Raw genomic sequence first — 6,962 nt, 5'->3', positions numbered from 1 at the left:
TGAAGTGAATAAGGAGATGTAGCATTGCTTTCAATAGGAGCACAATAAAGCTAATGCCAAACACGGTTGAATATGGAGTATGAAAATACTCACCTGGAATTGTAAATTAGATACATATTGAATTCTGAGTAGTTCTATTCAGGGACCAAGACAATGGCATTCAAATCACTGTCTTATCCCAAGGAGGAATTATTATTTCTTTTTTTATTGCAATTTTAATTGGGTGGGGGAGGAAGGGGGAAACTGAAACAAAAACACGGGTTGCAAGTATTCCAGGTTCGCACCCAGATCTGAATGTTGCACATACCAGTCCCTCTGGGTCTGTTCCTGTGCCCATTATAATCAATAGCAAATCAGGAGCTTTGATGGTACAAGACCATCGATGAGATGAACCCCCTTCCCTCCATGCATTTTAGAAGACCCAAAATGGAGAATATACAAAACCTGAGAGAGTGTAATGGTTAGGGGACTATCTTAGGAGATATGTTCAGTTCCCTGCTCTACCACAGATTTCTGTGCCTTGTTTCTCCCTCTTAAAAATGGGGATAATGGCATTGCTTATCTCACAGGGGTTTTGTAAAGATAACTACATCAAGGGTTATGAGGCGGTTAGATGCTACATTGATGAAGGTCAGATAAGAATCTTAGCTAGGACAACACTGCTATTTTGTAGATGCTTTTCTCCTGTGGATCATAGTGAAAAAAATTGTGACAGGCTAAAATGTCTTCTTCCTGAGAGAAGATTTATTAACTTTTATCATTGTCTACGGGTGAACTATGGAAATATTCCTGCTTGCCAGAATTATAAATACAAATTTATGCTGTTCCTTTTCCTCTCTCAGTGCATAGTCTGCATTTCATGTTAGATGTGACTTTGATTTTTCCTTGGTTCTTGCATTATTTCTCAGCTATGTTTAATACACTCCCAGAAATATTGTACATTTTTCACCTTCTTATAAGACACTTGGAAATGTTTTAGCATTCAACAGTGGAATGTAATTCTCTCTAGTGGCCCATGATTCTTATTTGGATGCACTAGTACAGCCAGATTCATCTCTGATAAAACTCACTTGTCTTAGGGAAGTTTAACCTGGGATGGTTTTGTTCCATGCCTGTTTCTTTATTTTTCTTCTGTCTTTATGACATCCAAACCATTCATTGTTCCTTAACAGAAGACTTTCAATACAAATCTCTTGTACAGGGAACATAGCAAATTATACATTTCCAAACTAGATCAAGCCACTGGTCTCTCTAGTCTTGGATCCCATCACATATAGTAGCAAACACCATAAGGAGGTGCAAGGAAACTCAAAATATTAGGGAATAAACTGCATGTGGAGATGTTTCTTCCTTGCACCAAGCAGGTATATGCACAACTTCAAAAGTCCTAAAGCACCTAAGCCCACCATTTAGATACTAATAAGATGCTCAAAAATCAACTCTCTGCTGCCATTTACATTCCTTCAGTGTCTAAGTTTCTTCCCAAGGTGTCTCAGGGTCTGTCTACATGGTGCAATGCAGTACAGCTCAGAAAGACCTGATCTAGTTTTGAACAAACAAAGTTGGGTGCTGGAAACAATACAGCCGTGTCAGCACCGTGCTTCACTTGGGCTAATTGGTCCTTCTGAGAAGTTGCTTGTTCAGAGCTAGCTTTGCGTGACAGTGCTCTAGGCCTTACACAATGAAGACATGCAGCTGCGCTATCTTTCAGACTGCTTAAATGCTGACACAGCTCAAAGCCATAGCTCAAACTAAAGCCATGGAAGCCTTTAAGCAAATTTCTCCCAATTTCTGTCACATACCTTGATGGCAGGGCATGGATCCATAACCAGGTTCAGCACGTGTGATGGTTGTATTGGAGTACTTGGTGGAAAATAAGAGATGCAGATTCTAATTCCTGCTCTGCCCACATCCCAGGTTCAAATTCCCATTGCTCACATCCCAGAGAAGTTCTCCTGGAGCTGTTCCATTGACCTTGCTGGTACTGATGACTCTACCCAGTGATTAGAGCTCTCTCTGGGAGACAGAGGCTCAAACTCCCTACACCCATAAATTATTTTGCAAATTAGAGCAACTGCAGTGGGAAAGGGTATGCCCAAAAGACCCAATACATTGGTGGATACTGCATTCCCCTGGCGTCTGGGGCTGAAATTGCTGTTCTGGATCAGGCAGAGTATACTAGTGAGACTAGGTGAGTGTTTAACCCTGATGTTTTTGGATAATTTGAGGTGAATCAAGTTTTTCTCTCCTTATCATTTATCTATTAGGCTCATATACCATTTAGCTGCAGTAGAAGGTACCCAACACTGGATCCCAAGTAAACAGAGGTGTTCAACACAAGTAAGGGTAAAGCTGAACTGCCTAACCACTGCTCTTTCCTCTGCATTTACCTCTAAGATAATTTAGGTTACCAGAAGGTAGACTGGTTACATCTACTGGTTTCATTATGGACTCAAAAATTTGAATTGAACCCGCACTCTGAACTAGTACTGTTGGTCAATCCCCAGTCAGACAAGCTGAAAGAGGGGTACCTGGTCATCAAGCTTGGTTTCTAAGGGTGGACATAATGGTATCGATATCATTCCCTTGTATATATTGGCTGCAGTGACTGTGCTAGCCCAATGACCAGTCTAAGTTTGGGACAGACTTTCACCAGTTAGGGTGGTTCCCTGCTCGACTGATTTCTGAGCATCCTTTGCTTAGGTGCTTATATCTTCCGTTGCATTGTATAGGAAACCTGAGAGCCTAACTCAGGGCTGAGTATTCCTCTACCCTGCATGGCACCTATGACTTAAGTGTTTCACAGTTGAAGTAATGTAGAGGCTCTGGGCCACAGTGGTTAGATTATGCTCTGAAGCATGAGCATTATCTATTTCAATGTATTTCAGTTACTTATGGATCTTCCACTGTCTATGTAATCCTTTTCCATATACAACTAAGCTGTTTCTCTGGGAAATATTTTTGTGGAAATGGGTTTTGCAGATAATAATGCATTTGCCATTTTTTTAACAGCACTCACATTTTGTTATTGACATGATATGCTTAATCAAACCCAGGTTTTGGGCTCAATGCACAAGTTACTAGACGAAATCATACAGGTGATGTTACACTGAAAGTCAGAGTGGATGGTTTAATGGTTCCTTCTGTACTTAAAACCAATTACTCCATCAATCATTATGATCTCAAGATGCTTTTGTGTGATGCCTGGTCTCAGCCAACTCTCTTTTAATATGCAGGCCTTGCACAAACAAAACTTTGGTGATATCAATATGAACTCCTCTCATTCAACAGGGGATTAGGATCTCCCTCAGTCTCATCCAACACCCAGCCTTGTTATTTGGAGTCTGTCCAAATAACAGTTGGTTTTGGGTCTAGCCTTTTTGTGCCTTAAATTATTCCTTATTTTCTGAGCCAGTCTATTGTTGGCTCTCTTTTTATCCTTGCTTTGATGCCTTGAAACCATTTCACTGCTTTTCTCAGGCTAACGTTTTAAGAGATGTAGATGCATTGATAGGCTCAGCCTTTGGTTATACACCTTGAGACCCTCCGAAATGGTCTGATGTTTAGGTATCGCTAAGCACCTGGTTTCTCAAAAACAGCCTCCCTTTCTGATATCTCAGACTGGACTTCCAAAAAATGAATGTGCTACTTCAACACTCGCCACATCTGACAATCCTTGTCCGGGAGTGGCAGCATACAGACCAAATAAACAAATAAGACTTTACCTCCGGATAATCCCGTAATTTAAAATTTACCCTTCTCTTTCCTCTCATCTTCATATTTTCTGCTGTAGCCTCTCCAACTCATTCTCCACATCATTAATGTGAATGCTGAATAGAATAGAAAAGAAAATGTCCATTTTTATTAAATTAGACCCAATATAGCCTTCCATAAAATAGTGAAAGTTGTCAAAATACCCAAACACCCAGATATCCCTTCTTCAGAGAAGACTGTATGTGAAAAGAACTGTTTCTGTCCATGACAGATGGAAATTCCTACAGAGGGAATGCATTGTTTGACAAATTTGTGCAAGTTACTGCACCTTTTATAACTTGTGTCATTTGTATTGGCTTATTATTGCATTTTATTTTCTGCCTTCATACCCCTGGTTTCTCTATGCACTTTGAGAAGAATGGATGATGCACATCACCCCTGTTGTACAAACAGATTTTCCCCATACAGGCAATTTTCAGCTAATTTAATATACTTGCCTTACTACTGCCTTGTAAGGCTGACTGATGTATTTCCTTTGAACAAAGGGGACAGCTGCAGAGCAAGAACAGAGCACTGTTTCCTAGGTATATAATACTGCACAATTGCTGATTTAGCCTTTCTTCTTTCTCTTATTTTCTCCCTCTCCAATGTCTAGTTTTATTCAGTAATTTTCTTTGCCTAGATTGTTTGTTTGTTTTTTTAAATGAGGGGGGGGAAAAACATTTCTGTCCTGGGTATCTTCCCATATACCGTTAAAAGGGAGGCCTCGGGTGGGAAACAGATAATATTCTTTTTAGGAAGGTGATATCTAGCAACAGCCCAAAATATTTTAGCAACAGTACAGAAGGGATTATATTCAGGATTGTCATTAACTTAGTCTATTGCTCCCACTGGGTCCGGATCACATGACAAAATCAGCCACTGATTTGTTCATTGTTTTTTGTTAGAGTAGCATTTACTCATGTCTATATGGTAAAATTGCAGTCCCTAAGAGCATACTGTAATACCAAACCAGAAGCCATGTAGTCACGCTGGCATGGCACGTTAGACAGCTTATTTCACATAGCTGAGTCAAAGTTGCAATTAGCTTTCCCTGTCGCAAATTAGCCCACCTGCTGCACTGTATGGGCATGGCTACTCTGTTTCCAAGGGGCAGCACTCATGGAACAGCACAGCCTGTTTGAAAGCACCACTTCAGGAAGAGTAAGTTTGCCAAGCAGGTACAGCTAGGCACGTAAATCAGCTCAGCTTTCTGTCAACTGGAACAGCAAGATGTGAATAGGACTTAAGATCCAAAGTTACTTAAGGTGGCTTTGAAAATTGTTTTCAACATGTTTTATATTCAGGCTTTCTGTATCTGACATGCCCTCTTCCATACCATCACCACCTCTGGGACCCTGCTCCAATCAAGCTGGAGTGATACCCTGCTGTTTGTCCATATGGAAGGGTGAGCTGGTTGCTGTTGGGTTCGATCCCCAAGTTGAGAACCTATTTTTTATGTCAGTAGTGCACCGTAGCCCCCATTTTGAGTGGCGTGGTAATTCACACACAGTGACAAGATCCGTGAAGAGGCATTTGTGTCCCACAGAGTACTGAAAGCCTTGCATAGCCCAGCAAGACTGAGATATGGAATACAATGTATATTAATGTAAAATGTGAGAGAATGATTCATTGTAGGAAATTTAAAATGTGTGATTCATCCCTTGAACATTAATAACATTTGTACTAACCTCAATTTACTGATTTTGCATTTCTGTTTTCTAAAGCCTGGTAAGCACAAATGTGAGCGTGTGTGGGACAGAGGTACGCATCATCTGTCAGAGGGAATAGCTGAGTAGTTTTGCATGGAGAGGAGCAGGTCTCATACCTTGAAGCCATTTTCATTTACATTGTAGAAACCTTTAGAATAAGCAAACATATATCTCCATGCATCTGGTATTAGGCAAACTAGCTTGTAACAATTTAAGGGCTAGATTCTGGCAGCAGAGCTACAGGCCATAAGCACAATAGACAATGAGGATATCAATTACACATGGATTCCTTTGTGGGAAGAAGGGGTGAAACAACCCATCAAAGTTACTTAACATGCCTCATTCTCTCTGATTTCAGTGGGAGCTTAGCGTCCATCTTTCCTGAACTGGTCCCCAATGCCTCCTTAGTGGCATTGAAGACCCCCGGTTCTCACCTGCATCAATGCAAAGGCAAGTATAAATAGGCAGATCTGCTTTTTTCCCCCCGTTCTATTTAAAACTGTTTCAGTGAAGTTAAGATGGAGCTGGGGCAGGACTTTTTTTCTTCCCTGTAAGAGTCATTTGCAAACTACAAAGAAATAATTATCACTGCTGGTTTTGCGGTTCACTTGTTTTCTCCTGTCTTGTCCTTTTTCAAAAGGCAAAGAAAAAAAGTGTTGTAGATGCTGCAGAGCACACTCCAGTCCACATATTAAACAGCGAATGCAAAGAGAGGCTTAAACCCTGGCATTTAGTCTCTATGATCATAGAATGCAAGAATGGATTCAAACTTTGGCATCAAGCTGACTTGAGCTATAAGCATCACAGCCGACTTCAGCTCTGAATGAAAGCCCATAATCAAAGAGATGGTCAGGGATGGGTTCAGAGGCAGGCACAACTGAGATCCAGAAAACGATAAAACACCACAGACATATGCTTGATTCTGTTTTAAATGTCAGGCCAATGTTTACAGGCCACTAAAGCCAATATCTGTTCTCTCTCAGCTCCTTGAAATATTTTATATGACATAACACTTTCCTCACAAGCTCACCTCAGTTTCTTGGGTGCTAATGGGTGTTGTCTACTGGCCAGCTGCTAACTAACTTAAGAGAACGATTTAGATTAAACAGATATTAGTTCCACAGTAATTCATTTCCTACAGTACAAAAAAGTAATTATTCAAGGATAAAACCTCCTCTAAGGACATCCTCCAAGTTTATTGGAATAATACCAGGTTGCATTTTTCCACATGAAAGAAGATGCAAGCTGCTTCTATGTCCACATTGTTCTATTTGTGCTCCTTAACTGGTGGCTTGCACTCATTCATATAACAACATCTGTGAGAATGAATAACCGTGAGAATCTGTAGAACTCTTCTATTTCATGACATAAAGGGCCATTTCATGGAGGAAGATTTTCATAGATTCATAGATTCATAGATTAAGGGTCGGAAGGGACCTAGTAGATCTTCTAGCCCGACCCCCTGCCAGGGCGGGAGAACAACAAAAAACCCCAAAA

This window comes from Gavialis gangeticus, unplaced genomic scaffold (genome assembly GCF_001723915.1).
Source record: "Gavialis gangeticus isolate Ggan-Ray unplaced genomic scaffold, GavGan_comp1, whole genome shotgun sequence".
Classification (NCBI taxonomy): domain Eukaryota; kingdom Metazoa; phylum Chordata; order Crocodylia; family Gavialidae; genus Gavialis; species Gavialis gangeticus.
The sequence above is the reverse complement of the archived record's forward strand: the minus strand, read 5'-3'. Positions refer to the sequence as shown.